The sequence below is a fragment of the Diabrotica undecimpunctata genome, unplaced genomic scaffold (assembly GCF_040954645.1).
Source record: "Diabrotica undecimpunctata isolate CICGRU unplaced genomic scaffold, icDiaUnde3 ctg00002815.1, whole genome shotgun sequence".
Taxonomy (NCBI): Eukaryota; Metazoa; Arthropoda; class Insecta; order Coleoptera; family Chrysomelidae; genus Diabrotica; species Diabrotica undecimpunctata.
Genome location: NW_027314019.1, coordinates 1 through 18,233, shown reverse-complemented (window position 1 = coordinate 18,233; position 18,233 = coordinate 1). Strand labels below are relative to the sequence as shown.

The 18,233-nt window shown below is 33.0% G+C and overlaps 1 pseudogene; it reads right to left on the bottom strand.

Annotated features, from left to right (window-relative positions):
* Positions 1-616: 616 nt before the first annotated feature.
* LOC140432096 (fatty acid hydroxylase domain-containing protein 2-like) lies at positions 617-9,699 on the bottom strand (annotated as a pseudogene).
* Positions 9,700-18,233: the final 8,534 nt, after the last annotated feature.

The following is an 18,233-nucleotide window of genomic DNA, read 5'->3' as shown; positions in this document are numbered from 1 at the left end:
ACGCGCTATCTCAGAGTGCCCCACTATATCTATATTCATGTCTCTGCATCGTTGTGTCAACACATTTAAGGCAAAAGAGTTTCTAGTGTTTCCAATCCATTTCGAAATCCGAATTGAGTGTCACTCATCTGAAACTTAGATATATGTAAAAAAAACAATACGTCACATTTTAGATCAGTCTCATTTTATTCTCAACCATCGTTACACAACTCTTAATAATAACAACACGTTCTTTATATTTTAATATAAAATCACCAAAAATATTTGAAAAACTTACACTTTCGGTGAAAGTTACGATTTAGAAGGGTAGGTTTTTTCAAAAAGATCTACGTTCTAACTACAATAGAATTTAAACGATATTTTAATACTGTACATAAGCGGGTAAAAAACTTACATAAATTATTATAATAAATATCGAATCGACATATTACACGTAAAAATACGTTTTAAGTAATTAATCCTTAATAGGTAAGTAGTTTTAGTTGTCACGTCATTTTGTGATTGTTGATAAATTTGTATTAGACATTTTTTAATTTTTGTAATTTGGAGCAACAAAGATAGATGCCGCTAGTGGTGCATACAGCTCAACGATTGTGACGTCCATTATATGTTGTTTTCCAACGAAGTGCAGTTCCGTATTTAGGTAGAAGTAGTGGATTATCTAAACGGCTATGACTCACGCATGCGCAAATTACAAATTTACGCTTCGACTGTACAAATTTTAATAATTTTGGACTTTTCAAGGTCATAGCTGTTGGAAAATCCACAAACTCTAGTGATTTACAAGCTCTAGGATGCTTAAAATTCCACTAGATAAATTGTAGGAAAGAGGTAAATACTGCAATATGCGTGTGAAAAGGAAATGCTAGCATTGCGGCAGAACAAAAAGATATATTTTGATATAAAATAACAGAAAAAATTGTATCTTCATTTGGTATAGATACGATTACGTTTACCACATGTTACGCTCCAATCGGAGAGCTGTAGATACGGTAATTTATGTAAAATTTCTAACGCCTTTAACAAAATATAAAATATTTTTCTATACTAATAAATTTTATCTCTCATCCATAAAAATAATATCTTATAAACAATTGTTTTAATTTAAATACTAGACTATATTAAATCACCTGCCATACTCACATTTTAGCACCAAGGTAACAACTTCTAATACTATACTATATGTTAAATTATTTGATTCCAAAACCGAAAAACCTACCCTTTGGATAACTAGCCTAATGTAGTTTTATACACGTTGATTCCCTAGCTTATGTTTGCAGGTGTCCGCCTCAGGGAATGCTTCTCTGGGCGGTATGAAGCTCAGCATCATGATGTGTCGGATGTAAGCTCTAGATTGACGGAAGCTGCTATCGGTGCCGTGAAGTCGATCCAGGACGCCCAAAACGCCAAAGCAGTTATTAAATCTGAAACACAATAAAATATCTATATCATATTAACCTTTCAAGGTTAACGTGCGTATGATAGTTATTTGTCGACTTTTTTTTTGATGTAAGTAATGGTAGAGCCATAGAATAACCGAACACACATAGAAGCGACACAACGGTCGAAAAGCGTTGTACCATTTTTGTATACGCATGCCCGATTCTGGTTGTTTAACTGTCAAAAACACGTGCTTATTCTTTAATTCTGGTTGTTTTCGATAGTCCGTAGGCGTCTATGGTAAATACTCGACACAAACAAGTGGCATTTGACCGTTTATATAATTTATTTATAGTTAAAAGGTTATAGTTATAGTTATAGTTAAATATATAAGTTTATAGTTATAGTTTATAGTTAAAAGTTTAATTTATATTTAAAATGTCTGGATATATTTGTGCGATTCGCGGATGTTCAATCTGTGACAGGAAAAGGAATAAGTTTATTTAGATTTCCTAAGAATAATAACAGGTAATTACTATTGCTTTGTAATTATTATTAGTTATTACATAATAGTATTGGTTTGACTTTCGAACAGTAAGCCGATGTGTCTGTCCGAGCTATAAAAAAATAAACTTTGGTCTGCCAAGGGATAGTTCAAAATGAAAACATTAAATTTGGTGTCAGTGCTATTTCTTTTATTGAAAGACGCAAGTCTCCGAAGGCTCAGGTCAAAAAATCAACAGATGGTGGCCGGGTGTCAGCGCGCTCGAAGACAACAATACGAATATAGTATTTTTAGGAAATAAAAATATATAGAGGGTTTTATACACGAGAATATTTGATTTTAAGAGCGTAGGCGCAAAGAAATTACTAAAATGCTCAAACTAAAAATTGTTGGAAACATAATTAGACCGATAATGGGAAAATCTTAAAATTACAACAGAATAAGACTTCAAAATTGCAAAAACATGGTTGCAAATAAACAAACTTACATTAAATTATGAAAAAACTAAATAGGTACTCATCTACTTTTTGCTATATACAAAAGTTGTCTGCCAATTTTTAATTCGTTAAATATAAATAAAAAAGATCAAATATATGGATCGAAGTACATAAAATATTTAGGAGTTTTTAAATGGGAATTACAAATAAAAAATATTAAAACTTTATTTGTTGCATATCTCCAATATTTAGTGACATTTTTGTGACTTAGTCAGAGCTGTTCAGCTGCACGGAGCAGAATAGTTGATGTATAATAAGACATAAGATTGATCACCCAGGAAAAAACCCAAAGCGAGAATTGCCACTCGCTGGCAGTACTCGAGCGAAGCGCAATTGTAACGATTTTTTGAAGGTCTCTTTGAAATTCCAAGACTTATATGCAATAAGCGACTATACGTAGTCAATAGTAGAAACATACAACTTCAATTTTCCCGTCTTGAAACGTCCCAAAATATGGTCGGAATCGAAAGTTATATATTTTTTTGTGAAAAATGAGAAAATCATTATATTTGACTTTATACTTCAAATAAAACATTTAAAATTGCTTCGTTTCGATAGCACAAGTAAGTGTTAAAAAAATACACACCTTCAGCTACAAATTCCACCAATGTCGTCTTTGTAGATGTATTTCTCGTGACATCAAATCATTTGTAATGTGAAAGTTTACAATTCAGCGTTTTTAGGCAGATTTCAAATTACCCCAGCTACATATTTTTGTTTGAAAATCGATGTTTTCCGTTTCTCCCCTTTAAAGGGAAGCCCCGGGGTAGAGGTGGTAAACTTTTTGCATCTTTTTTGGAATCCCAAAATTGACATTCACAGCAAAATTCAGCATGTTCGTATAATTTACGATAGAATATTATCCAGTCATCAAATTTCCTTTTCATTTATACAGTTTTTTGTTCTTTTTATTCATATTATTCTCCTATATTTACAATTACAGCGATATTTTGTGTTAATATCATGTCAGCAGCCTACTTAGAGTGAAAACATAGTGCAGATATGAGATTTGAGACTAACGAAGACATTGGTAGTCGATGTTATTTGAATTGATGCCTACATTGTGGAGCCAGGACTGGTTCGTTGTAGTGCAGCGACGAATTTTAATAAAGCGACGAAGTTAATAACTGGAGTACATTAAAATTTATTTGTTAAGTAAGATCTGGTAAGAACTTTTCTCGGTTTGGGTTTTGCCAAACATAGTTATACTTTCATATTGTAACGAAATAGCCCATCTCCGATACGTCATAATTCTTAGAAGGAAAGATCTAGAGAACTTAAGAATTGGCATTTCAATGCCGACCGTCTTCGATGAGACGAATTAGAGGTGGGTATACGCCAGAATGTTCTCGAACATAGTAACTTTAGTATATACAGGGTGGTCCTTAAGTAATTGTACAAAAAGAAACAGTAGATTCTACACTTTAAAATATTACGATTTAAGCCAAATTGCTTTAAATAAAATGTTGACATTAGAAAGATACAGAGTGTTAAAGTGGAAATTTAAAATTTTATTTTTTGCTATAACTTTCATGTTTGTGTATACTTATGGATAAAAATTTACAACTAAATACTACTAAATATAAGAAATAATAATCTGATGCATACTTTGATATAGCTGATAGAGGGCGCCCACATATGCTCCATATATAGCATACATTTGCAATTAACTTTTTTGCTCTTTAAGTTACCGCTATTTGTGGTAAAAAATATTAAAGATAAACTATTTTAACAAAAAAAAGGTATACTTGTAATAACTTCAAAACTTAACAGTTTTCGAGATAATCACATTTTACAAATGAACCTGCATAATTCTGATTACTCGCAATTACTCCAGACAACGAAAGAAAAATAGACAAAAACATCAATACTTCTGAATTTTGGTATAAAATATCTTTAATAGAGTTAATAGTTAACAAAATATTAAATAAAATAAATATATCAGTAGGATCATTAATAATAGGATTTGACAAAATTACAGAATAATATGATTTTACATCAAACATTTTACGTTTTATATTAAATTCAAGTCCATAATGAAAACATTTTATTTACAAATCAATTTAAAAAATAGTTGAACTAAATAACATTAAACTTTTTGTCAAAGTAAGTGTTCGAAATGTCCACCATTTTCTTTAATTCATTTGTCAATAGATTCCATAAAAAGATCGTCTCATTTTAATTAGCATCATTGGTTCTAAATAAACTGCTGTAGCATTTATTATAAGTATTATAAGTAAAATAATAAGGTATTATTTTGTGATTTTTTATGAATTAAATAATTATATTAATATCTCACCATAATATGACCAAGGAATATGACTACCACGTACAAGCAACGTTCAGAAAAAGTTGTATTTAAGTATTGTTCTCACTGCCCTCTCTCTATAATGTAATGGTTGTACCATATTGCATAAACCACATATTTCGCTTTAAGTTTGATGACAATTCCTTGCAATAAAGCAATAAAAAATGTAAATAAATCTCAATATTCAAATTACAAGGTAATTCGCCATGTCCGTAAATAATAATTACCAATGGTTCCAAACCATACGTTTATTTAAAATTTATGTTTAAAATGCATGTCGTATTGTTTGGAACCATTGGTAATTATTTTTTACGGACATATGAATTACCTTGTAATTTGTAATTTGAATGGTGAGATTTATTTATATTTTTAAAACTTAACGCGAAATATGTGCTTTATACCAGATGGTACACCACCACATTATGGAGAGAGGGCAGTGAGAACATACTTAAATACAGCTTTCCCTGACGTTGGATTGTACGTAGTAGACATATTCTTTGGTCATATGGTGAGATATTAATGTAATTATTTAATTCATAAAAATCTCAAAACAATACATATATTATTATACTTGTAATAATTATAATAAATACTGCAGCAGTTTCTTTAGAACCAATCATGCTATTTAATATGAGACGATCAGTTATGGAATGTATTGACAAATGAATTAAAGAAAACGCAGATATATCGAACACTTACTGTAACAAAAAGTTTAATGTTATTTACTTTTAACTATTTCTTAATTTGGTTTGTAAATAAAACGTTTTGATTATGACTTTAATTTAATACAACACGTAAAATGTTTGATGTTAAATCCAATTATTCTGTTATATTGTCAAAATTCCTATTATTATTATTCTACTGATATATTTATTTTATTTAATATTTCGTTAATTATTAACTTTATTAAAGGTATTTATACCAAAACTCAGAAGTATTAATGATTTTTTCTAATTTTCCTTAGTTGACTGGAGTAATTGCGTTAAATCAGAATTATGTAGTTGAGTTGTAAAATGCGAATTATCTCGAAAACTGTTGAGTATTGAAGTATTACCAAGTATATCTTTTTTTTGTTAAAATAATGTGTCTTTAATATTTTTTATCACAAATATTGGTAACTTGAAGGGCAAAAAAGTTAAGGGCAAATGTATGCCACATGGTGTGGCATATGTGGCGCCCTCTATTAGCTACATCAAAGTATGAATCAAATTATAAATTTCTGATATTTAATAGTACCCAGTTGTAAATTTTTATACATAAATGTTCACAAACATTAAAGTTACAAGCAAAAAATAAAATTTTTTTATTTCCACTTTAACACCCTGTATCTTTCTTAATATCAACATTTTATTAAAGCAATTTGTGTTATATCGTAATATTTTAAAGTGTAGAATCTACGGTTTCTTTTTGTACAATTACTTAAGGACCACCCTGTATATGTAACGATTTTATGAGTTTAGTTTAGTTGATAAGAGAGTACCGAAATGTAAACTTATAAATAAATATATTTATATAAATTCGAACCGCTCGTTTTAATTTAATCTCGCTACAATATTTTAAGATATTGTTTGTCGTATTTTTTGCAAGTGTCATCACTTATTGTTATGTTTAAACGACAAATACACAGTTTTTTAATACAAAAACAGCACTTACTTCAAGTGGTGGAAATCGTGTGCCTCGGGCGATGGAAAAAAGGCAAATGGTACCCAGAATGAGCATTTAAGGTAGAGAGTATGGCCAACGTGAACCACAACCAAGCTGTAGCTACATGTGATCCCATCAGGAAAACTCCTAAGAAGGGCGGGATAAGGTTAGAGAATATGTGTTCAATTGGGTGGCAATAGATGGCTGTAACTGCAATAGGTGCTGTCCATTCGTGGTGTTGCTTGTGGATATACTTGTAAAGATATTTGCTGTGAAGTAATCTAAAAAAGAAAAACATTACAATTAGTACATTACATAATCGTTAATCTTTTATATATAACCGACAGAAAAATCACAACCATATTACTATCGGCAAAAACAAAATTTGCTTTAAAAAATCCAGGTGTATAGAGAATTCCGTGTGAGCACTGCGATAAATCGTACATCGGACAGACAAATCGAAGGATACAATTTAGACGCGAAGAACATCGAAACGCCATCTAAAGAAAAGAGAAGACTGCATCCCTAGCACATAGCAAAATAAAATGTCGTACTTACCTATGGGAATAATAAAAACCGACTTCTTCCGTTAAGATGTGTACTGCCAATTCAAACAATACCCAGTGGAATGTGGGTAATTCGCGTAGTGGTGGATATCCTCTCCATTTCATTGCCCAGTACATCAAAAAGGATATCGGTATACCAACAACAGATTGATTAAACAAGACGGAATACATGACCTAAAACAACAAATTAAAAGTGTTTTAATTTGTTGGCTAACATAACCTATCTTCTGTAGTAAAATTTCAACAGATATAATTTGTATAATGAATATAACGAGTAAATCATATATAAAATTAAATAAGAGAGTGGAAAAGGCTTTTCACAAGAGAATATCTTCTTCTTCTTCTTATGGTGCCGTGCACCTATAGTGCGTTGGCGAATTATCTTAAGGTCAGACGTCTGTCTTTTGCGGCATGCAAAAGTTCGCCAGTGTTAGTTACACCTGTCCAGTTCTTTATATTTCGTAGCCACGACATTTGTTTGCGACCTACTCCTCTCTTGCCCTCAATCTTTGCTTGGATAATTAGTTGAGGGATTGCGTATTTTTCCCCTCTCAGGATGTGGCCCAGGTATCCAATCTTTCGTGCCTTGATCAAGCTGAGCAATTCTCTCTCAGTATTTGCTCTTCTTAGGACTTCCTCCTTTCTCACCCTATCTGTCCATGGTATGCGGAACATTCTTCGCAAGGTCCACATTTCGAAGGCTTCCAACTTGTTAATGGAAGATATTTTCAACGTCCATGTCTCCATGCCGTATAACATTATGGACCATACATAGCACTTAACCATTCTGTAACGGAGATTGAAGGAAAGATTGCGGTTACAAAGTAGCGGTTTAAATTTAAGAAAAGCTTGTCTTGCTTGTTCGGTATGGCATTTTATTTCTTGTTGAGGATCCCATTGGTCATTCACCATCATTCCCAAGTATTTGAATGTTTTCACTTGCTCGATTGGAGCATTATCTACGTGCAGTTGTACTCTGAAAAATGCGCCCTTTCTTATTGTCATGCATTTTGTTTTTCCAGCATTTATCTTCAGGCCATATATTTTTCCTGTGGTGTTTATTTTATTTAGTATCAACTGCATATCATGTTCGTTATCTGTGATTATTGCGGTGTCGTCAGCGTAACGAATGTTATTTATCGGGTACCCGTTGACCTTTATACCACAATCAGTGCCTTCAAGCGCCTCTGCAAAAACATTCTCCACATAGAGGTTGAACAGCATAGGAGACAAAATACACCCCTGTCGCACCCCTCGTAAAATTTCAAATTCCTCTGTGTTTGTTGATTTGTTCAGCCTCACACGTGCCTTTTGATTCCAATAGAGATTCTGGATAACTCTTATATCTTTCTCATCAATATCAGCATTGTGTAGCATTTTTATTATTTCATCGTGTTTTACGGTGTCAAAAGCTTTTTCGTAGTCGAGGAATGTGATGACTATATCTTTTCGTTGGTCCATACAGTTTTGTACCAGGGTATTCAAGCAGAATGATGCTTCGCGCGTCCCGAGTCCCTTCTTGAAACCAAATTGTGTCTCGCCGCTCAGCTCTTCTAGTTTTCTGAACATTCTTGTGTGGAGTATGCGAAGAAATATTTTAAGTAAATGACTCATCAAGCTAATCAGTCTGTGGTCCTTGCACCTTGTCGCTCTTTGTGCTTTAGGGATCATTATGAAGGTTGAACAAAGCCAATCCGTTGGAATGTGGCCGGTGTCATATATGGCATTGAAGATTGTTACCAGAGTGTCGATGTTGTCATCATCCAACAGTTTTAGGGCTTCCGTAGTAATGTCATCCGGTCCAGGGGCCTTGCCCAGTTTTGCTATTTTTATAGCGTACTCCACCTTGGCGCGAATAATCGGAGGACCGGACAAAGTTTCTGTAGATAGGTTAATAGTTGGCAGATTCGGTCTGTTGTCTGCAAAGAGGGACGAAGCATAATCTGTCCAGATTTTGGCTACTTCTTCCTGGGTATGTACGTAGTCGCCTTGATCATTTTTCAGGTTTGTCTCGTGGTGTTTCTTGTATATATTCGAAATTTCTTTAACCTTTTTGTGTAGTCCAAAGCTGTCCCCCTTTTCTTGTAGTGATTCTAATTCTTCACAACGCTCTTTCATCCAGATTTCCTTTGCGGTTTTAATTTTTGCTCTTATCGTACGTTGAGTTTCATTGTATTTACGTTGGTTCTGATGTATTTTGTACTGTCGGCGCTGCTCCATTAGCTCAAGTATCTCTTCCGTCATCCACTCGTTTTTGTGATTTCTTTTTATTTTACTTGCGATTGATTCATCCGCATTGGCTACAGCCATTTTTATTTTCTCGCAGGTTTCCTCTATGCAATTTACTTGTATATTTCTCAGGTTCTCGTTGATGTGGTTGCCGTATGTAGTTCTAAGCTCTTCATCTCTCATTAGTTCTCTCATGTTTATATATTTTTTATTTGATGGTTTTTTAACCTTCGCCAGTCGAAGCCTTACATTTGCGATTAGGGGGTTGTGGTCAGATGAAATGTCTGCACCAGGGTAAGCAGCCACTCTATTTATATAGTTGCGGAATCTTTTGTTTATCAAGATGTAATTAATTTGATTTCGTATAATATGACCTGGCCTGTCTCCAGGTGCTCGCCATGTATACAATCTTCTTGGTGGGAGCTGATACCGTGTATTGGATATGACAAAATCATTTTCTTCGCAAAATTCAATTAATAAGTCTCCCCGCTCATTTTTATTACCCAGACCGAAATTACCTACCGCATCGCCACATCTACCCTTACCAACTTTGGCGTTGAAATCGCCCATTATGATATTAATGTCGTTTTTCTTTGTGACCTTTAATGCTTCATGTATGTCTTTATAGAAAGCTAAAATTTCAGTTAATTCAGAGAATATCTATTTTTCTGGAAAATGGTAAGTTAAAAAGTTACTTACTTGAAAGTTATTGTTTAGCAAAGTCGATAGTGCTTATTTAAATATTTAATTTTTTTATTCTCCTTAATAGTTTTAACATATGACCTCATTTAGTTACTTATTTTACTGTTTATCTTTTTTACCCACGTTGAAATTGGTGCTATATTCATATTTTATCAAAGTTGATCAGTTACATACGATATTTTATCTAAATGCTTATTAAATATTTGACAAAATCATTAATTTACCCCAACACGTTCGTGTTAATAGTCTTTTTAAAGATTACTTAATTTATTACGTCTCTACACTCTATGGGTAGAAGGGAATTAGATTGAAAGGAAGGTTACAGTCGATCTGATTTATAGCTGAGGTGGCTCTGGGAGATCTTTAAGGCTCCAGTTTGTCTTTAACTTTTTTTGATATATTTATATTTCCTGTAGGTAGGGTCGCCTATATTGGACCGGCTCCTAAATTGGACCATTGCAAATTTGAGCGAACCTACAACAAGTGGTGCTATCCGTTAATACCAACTAGAACTACACCCCGAAATCTGTTACGAGTTTCAATACGTGTGCAGCTATAAGTAACGGTTGAGAAAATATTAGTGTTTTCGTGATTATTTAACTTCCGATACAAAGATACCACTACTTACCGTTCATGTAAGTAATCACAACATTTATAATATCTTTATTTGAAAAAGAAATATAAAATTTTGAAATATTTATTAACATGTGTAATACAATAGATATTTGAAATGTGGTAAAAATTAGGAAACTTTACCCTAATTAGGTGTAAGTATGATTTTTGTATTTTGTTATTTACTTTTCGTTTTTTGCATTTGGATAAATATTAATATTAGACAATCATTGAATTATTATCACGTCCAATAATATGCTTTATACATCTGGGACAAAAATTATCATAGAAAAATGCATTACCATGTTATATTTATTTGATAAAATTCATTGTTAAGATAATTCTATAAATATGCTATTAGTTGCTCTTTAAAAAATTTTCCGCCTTTCGATAAATAATATTTGTAGGTTTAGTAATAATTACTATGTTACATTTAACTTAAAATTCACGTTTTATTGCTATTTAAATTCGACCATTATTGTAATATGGAGCTCGGTAAAGATAATTTAAACAATTACTCCTCGGTTAAATTGTTGCTAACAGCACCGCTAAAATTTTTCTCTACGATTAAGTTTTGGCAACATGGAATAATATGGAAAGTTATAGTCAATTCAAATCGAGTGACAGGGACTAACTAGAATAGATCTTCTTCTACATTCTAGGATTTAGTCGTTTATTGTCTGTTCCGGTCTCAAACTCCTTTGTTTCACGGGGCCTCCAACATTTCTTCTCCCTTCCCCATTAAATTTGGTTTTGGTAAATATTTCTTTGACCTACAAGAGTGAAAATAGTCTTCTTCATGTATTATGTCCTCATTAAACATCAACAACTAATTGCATGATATTCACTAAATACTCTTGACATAAATTCTCTTTACCCTGATGCTTTACCTCCTAAGCACATTTGCCTACATTTTTTTGACGATGAATATTAATTAGAATTGTTCATATTATGTTATGTGTCATAACGTTGCCGTTACTAGAATAAACGCTGAACTTATAAAATGTGTAGAAGAGACTTCTGTATAGAAATCATCTACTACCCTTAGCAATTCATCTCTGTTACTCTGAGATAGCGCGTTTTATCCCTTAATTTCGTATTTCTTTTTTGCCATTTGTTAATTTTCTTCGTAGAATCTTGAGGCTCTTGTTATATCCAATCGTTTATTGGATTTGTCCATTTTATGATTTCAGTTGTCTATCCTTACAGATTTTTCTATTATTTTAAGTAATTTTCTTATAAGTTCATGGTATTCTTTGCTTATATCACTTTACATTTTTCTTCTCTCTTCCATTAATGTTTGTGTTTAGGGGCTTCAGGGTGTTGACATTTATTTCTGTATTCTTATTGCTTTCGTTAATGCTGTTGACGGTTTTCAAATGCATTATATTATAAGGCTCTGTCAAGGTACTTAGATGTAGACTTCTTTTTAATCGTGTGGTATCTCTCTTTCCCAAGGTTTATTTCTATCGAGGGTTTTATCATTCTGTGGTTGTTACCTATAAATCTAATATAAGAGACAGAAGAAATACCTTTATCGTAACTCAATATAATGCTAATACCAATAATTAAAAAAGTTATACTGAAAAACTGCCCAAGCTATACGGAAATAACATTATTAGACACTGTACATAAAATCTACTAATACAAATAAAACTGGAACAGTTCTCACAAGAAACAATTGGGGGATACCAATGCAGATTTCGAAAGAGGAGATGAGTTACTGAACAAATCTTCGTGTTAAGACAAACAGTGAGGATTGTTACTAACAAACTCTACCTTTATACGTGGCCATCATAGATTTCGGACGTGTCTATGACACAATAAACATAATGAAATTACTGAAAGCAATGGAAAAAGTGAAAGTACCGAGAAAACTAATACAGCTGGTAAAAATGACAATAAAGAACGTTGTGATGAAGATTAAGTATAACGGTAAGCTCTGTAACGATAAAACCGTCATCGCTTGTCAACACTTAGCCTTCTCTTTGTGTGCTTGCACTCACAAATAACCTATAACTAACATCGATGCGCGCTGGAGATGGAACACAAGCCAAAAGTATAAAATATTGCAAAAAACAACAGTGAACTAAGTTCGATCCGAAGTATTGATCTAGCTGGAACTTCTATCTCGGTCTCTGAGAACTGATCAGAGCCCACCATTCTTTCTCGCTGCGTTCGAGTATTGATCGACCGCTTCCGTCCTACACCTCGCCTTGGTCAAGTATTGAACCAACGTTTCCAGGGTTTTTGGGTATTGACTGAAGATCGTCCTCCGTTTTATGCATCCGAACGTCGCTAACATTTATTTTCCGTTCACCGGCATCGTCGTCGAGGACCGCAGCTCGTCGATTTTATTTACAAAGATTCGTCTTTTATTTTCTTTGTTATTTATTTGAATATGTTTTTATTTAAATTAAACTTGCATTTTACGAGGCTAATAGACCCGTCACAGCTTACAGACCATTTCGAAACAAAATAAGTGCTTGAAAAAGGAGAAGAGAAGCTCTAATAGCAAAGAGTTACCAAATAGGCCTCCCGAAGAGTTAAATAAGTATTTGACATATTTCCTTCTTATCTACAGCCTTAGAAGTTGTTTTGATAAATTATTACTGATTGTTTTTTACTCTAAAGTTCCCCACACTACGACAAACCGTTTAAACCGTTCTGAGCTCGTAGCAGTGATTGTTTGAAATAGTTTGAATAAATCCCCAACCTTTTTCAGTCTCTCTGATTTTTCATATTATTTATCGCAATGATAAATGATGTTTTATTTGTATTATTATTTCGCTATAATGTTTTTCATAAGAAAAAATCAAAATTACAGCGTTTGTACCACTTCATATTAAGTAATAAAATTGTTTCTACTCATTTTCCATAAGTAGAATAAAGTTACACCTCTTGAAGGCACGTTCCTTTTTTATTGGTTTATCGTTTTATCAAATCATATTTCAGTTTTACTCATACACCTTTAAAAAACAATAAAATCAGCAGCTATTCGTTAGTTGTCTGACTAGTAACAAACAGTCATACCCAAAACTATCGATTTACCAATAAAATGTAAGAACTTTCAACTAGTTTGACTGATAAGGCGAATGAAAAACCTGTCCCAAATTTATTTACCGTTTTGGGTATTGTCGATTTATGAAACTGGTTTTGATGAGGACGAATCACAATGAACATAACTAAACATATCAGCTGCCCCAAGTAGAAACACTGTATATCCATTTTTTTTTAAATAGCTTTTATTGCATTTTTGGATATGGGGTGATATTATCTACCATTTGACGAAGAAAAAAAAATAAAAAAATTTGCAGAACCACAATTTATGGTTGCTATGAAACACTGTATATCACATTCCAACTTCATTTTACCAATTTAAAACACATTATATCCATATTCCCAAGTATAAACACTGTATATACGGGATATACAGTGTTTTTATTTAGTTTTGGGATTTACAGCGATTTACCGTGGGAATCATAGAGTTTACATTTGCCAAAACTGAATACTGTCGATATCATCAAAATTATATTTATGTTGTTTATATTCTCTGAGACCGTTGAAGTTGCAATCATTACACATTTTTTAGTCGTTTGTTAGTTTGTGTTAAGTGAAGTACAAATTTGTCGGCATATTATAAATATGAATAAAAATCGAAGAACTCAGTTAATACTAGATATGAGTCGAAATCTGGACAACAATGACTGGGGAGAATCATCCACAAATGATACTCAAAGGTAAACGATTTTTTTATAGATAATATAGAACTTTTTATTCTTCTTCTTCTTCTTTTGCTTCTTGGAGATCATTCGATCAGTTTATCTGCCTGTGGCAGCTTCAGAATGAAGCATCATAAATAAAACTAAAAATAAAACTAACATAAAACTACATATCATAATATATTCAAAACTTTATTCTCATTATTGTTTTGGTTTTAGGGAGGAGCAATCGATTTATACCAAAGCTGATAGCAATAATGGTTACCCTCAAGAGATTGATGAAATGCTTAGACGTGATTTGGAGGTTTCATCTTCAGAAGGGGATAGTGATGATAGCATTACCGACCCACATTACCAACCTGACTCGAATCCTGGAAACGTGAGTGATCATCCAGATTCGACATCTGAAAGCATACCTACTGAACGCCAAAGCATACCTACGGAACGAAAAGTCACTAAGAAAAGGAGACAAATGTCAGCTATAGAAAAAAGTATAGATAACAAAAATAAACATCCCATTTTGCCTAGATGCACTGCGAAGTGTAAGAAGTCTTGCTCTCAATTCAGCGAAGAATGCCGAGCAGATATTTGGAATGCATATTGGGATGCAGATTACACAACTCGAAGGATCTGGCTTGCAAAATGTGTTTCATTCAGACCTGTTTTCCGTAGAAGAGTTCCAGCAGCTGCTAATAATGTGTATAAGAAAAATGAAACAAGGGTATTTTATTTAGCTAAGAAGGATAACACCGAATTTCTGCCAGTATGCAAGCTATTTTTACTCAATACATTTGGTTATACCAGTGATTCGGTTATCAATGAATTAGCATATGCTATCAAAAAGGAGCCGCTTAACGCATATGTAAAGGAAAATCGAGGTAAGAAATCCAGTAACATCCGTAACAGGGACATAATAGTAAACCATATAAACTCTTATAATCCCTGCGTGAGTCATTACCGCCGCAAAAATGCTCCTTTCACTAGATATTTGCCTTCAAATTTAACAGTTGCTTCAATGTTTAATGACTTCAAATTAAAGCACCCAGGTATATGTCAAATTGAAACTTACAGAAAAATGATGAAGACAATGAAAATATCTTTACACATGCCCCAAATGGATTCATGCTCTGATTGTTTAGAGTACAAAAATTTTGTAGAAGCAAGCAGCACAGGCACAGAAAACTCGATCGAATCTTCTACCGAAAAAACTCAATGGGAGGCACACAAAAAGAAAGCAGATGATGCTAATAGATATTACAAAATTGATGCAGAATTACCAGAAACTAATAAAACTAAGTATTTTTCTTTTGACTTGCAAAAAGTATTATTGTTACCAGTTATGCCAGGAAACAAAGATGTCTTTTTTACAAGTCGTTTAGTTGTTTTTAATGAAGTCTTCGCTTCTTTAAAAAAGAAATCAAATTCCAACTATTCAGTGGTTTGGCATGAAGCATTTGGCGGTCGTGACGCATCTAACATCATCGATGCAATATACGCTTTAATTAAAGAAGAGCGTGATACGAACAATTTTGTTTTTTGGGCAGATAATTGCACTGCCCAAAATAAAAACTGGTATTTGTTTACTGCATTAGCGATTATGGTAAATAATGATACCCATACCTCTCATGTAAACAACATAACATTCAAGTATCTTACCAAAGGTCATACACACATGACTGCAGATGGTGTTCATGGCAACATTGAGCAACAAATTTAAAAAGCACGAGATGTATTTGACTTTCAAGATTTATTGTCTGTTATAAGACAATCACGAAAAAATTTAAATGTACTTCAAGTACAAACTTCATTCCAATGGCTAAAAAAGAAACGGCAGCATCGAAAGGGAGATGAAAATGATCCTTTGAAAACATTTTTAATAAATCCCATAGTAGAAGCTAACTTTTCACGAGGCTCTAGATCCCTTAAATTCAAAACCAACTTCGAAGATGAAAACTATCAGGAGCTTGATTTCCTGCAAGTCAGGTTCGTGGTGTCAAATTTTACACAAAGCACCAACGTACGAGGTATTCGTAAAAGCAAAAAAGATGAAATAATACAGAAACTTATTCCTTTGATGCCCGAGAACAGAAGATCCTTTTGGCTTAATTTGTCGGTCGCTGAGACAGCAGTGGACGATCTCCTCCATAACCGTGGATTGCAGCAATTAGAGGACAATGACCATTAAAATGTTTTTAAACCAATTATACCTATATTTGTTAAATTAACGTGAATAAAGTATAATTTTTAGTACTTAGTATCATTGCAAATTGGGATATTTTATTTTATATTTTTAGGTTTCCCAAATAAAAACACTGTATGTGTTCAAAACCTAGTCAGGGCATAAAATACAGACATAAAAATATTTGCTAAAAAACAAGAGTATTTTATGCTATATTAATGTGTATTCACTTTTATTTTAAACAAAATAGAAATTTGAAAAGCAGAGCCCTTCACGTTTCCTGCTCTGGTGAACAATTTTCGAATTGGCGCTTACAGTGTTTCTACTTGGGACAGCCGATATATTTGACGTTAAATGTACGCTTAAATGATGTCAGTGTTGCCATATCGTCAGTTATTTCATACTTTCACATTACATAAAGATGCATTTAAAAAAATACATATATATTATTAATAAAATGCATTAAAATGATATAATAATTAAAAGTTTTTAATTAAATTAAATTAAAGAAAAAAATGAAATGCATATATAATAAAATAATATAAAAAAGATTATAGTAAGTATAAATTAAATTAAATTAGATAAAAAGTGAAGATAAACTAAAGAGTACACTACATTAAACTAAACTTAAATTTATTTTAAAACTTAAACTCAATTTATCAAAGCTGAATTGTACATTTAAAGTAAAATAAAAATATTTATGAATGCTGTTTTATACACTGCGCTCCAAAATTAACGCATAATTTTAAAATTCTTATTTTGAGTTGTAATGAAAAAATTTTTGTTTGTTCTTTTCTGCTTTATGGTTGTTTTCAAACATCTTAAATAAAAAACTTATTTTTTTACAAAAAATGTATTGAAATTAACAATATAACAACATAAATCTAAACATATAAACAAACAACTGACCTAAACAAACTAACATTATAAATTACTGACCAAATTGAAATGCTTAAAGTTGAAGAAAATACTAGTACCGTGTACTAGTATCGAGTATAGCCCCCTCTGGCATTTATTACTGTTTGACAACGATCTCTCATACTGAGAATAATCGTTTTAATTTATTCTTGATCAATTTGATCTCAAATTTCAACCAACCGCAAAAACAGTTCATCTAATGTGTTTGGTGCATTAGGTAGTTGTCGTAGTTGTCTGCCTATAATGTCCCAAACATGTTCTATTGGGTTCAGGTCAGGACTTCATGGCAGGAATTCCAACCTCCTGACGATACTGCTGCACAATTCTTGCCGTGTGTGGCCTGGCATAATCTTGCATAAGCATGAAATTATCCCCAATAAATAGTGCAAATGGCACGACAGGCTCTTCTAAAATGTCTGTTATATACCTCTGCGATGTAAGCCGACCGCGATTTATTTCAACTAATTCCGTACGAGCCTCTAAATTAATCCCACCCCACACCATTTCCGAGTCGCCGCCATACTGTACAGTCCCTACGGTGTTACACTGTGCTTAGCGTTCCCCAGCCTCCCCTATAGCCTTCTCCTTCTATACACTCGGTTTCTCCTGTCATCAGTAAAAAGAGAGTACCTGGATTCACTCTGAGATAGCGCGTTTCCCCAATCGTCATTATTCCAATCAACATGTTCACGATCAAAATGCAATCTTTGCCTTCTATGGTCTCTGGTCAATAATGGGCCAATTGGTGCCCTTCCAGGTTGTAGGTCATTTTTGGCAAGTCTTCTTCTAATCGGATTTTGGCTGATTCTAAAGTTATAACGATCCAAAAATTTATTTTGTAGAGAAGTACTGGTAACAAACCTTTGTCTCAGTGTACGAAGTGTCAAAAACCAGTCTTGATTAGGAGTTGTAACCCTTCTACGGCCTTGACCGGGTCTTCTCGAGTTACTTCCAGACTCTGAGATAGCGCG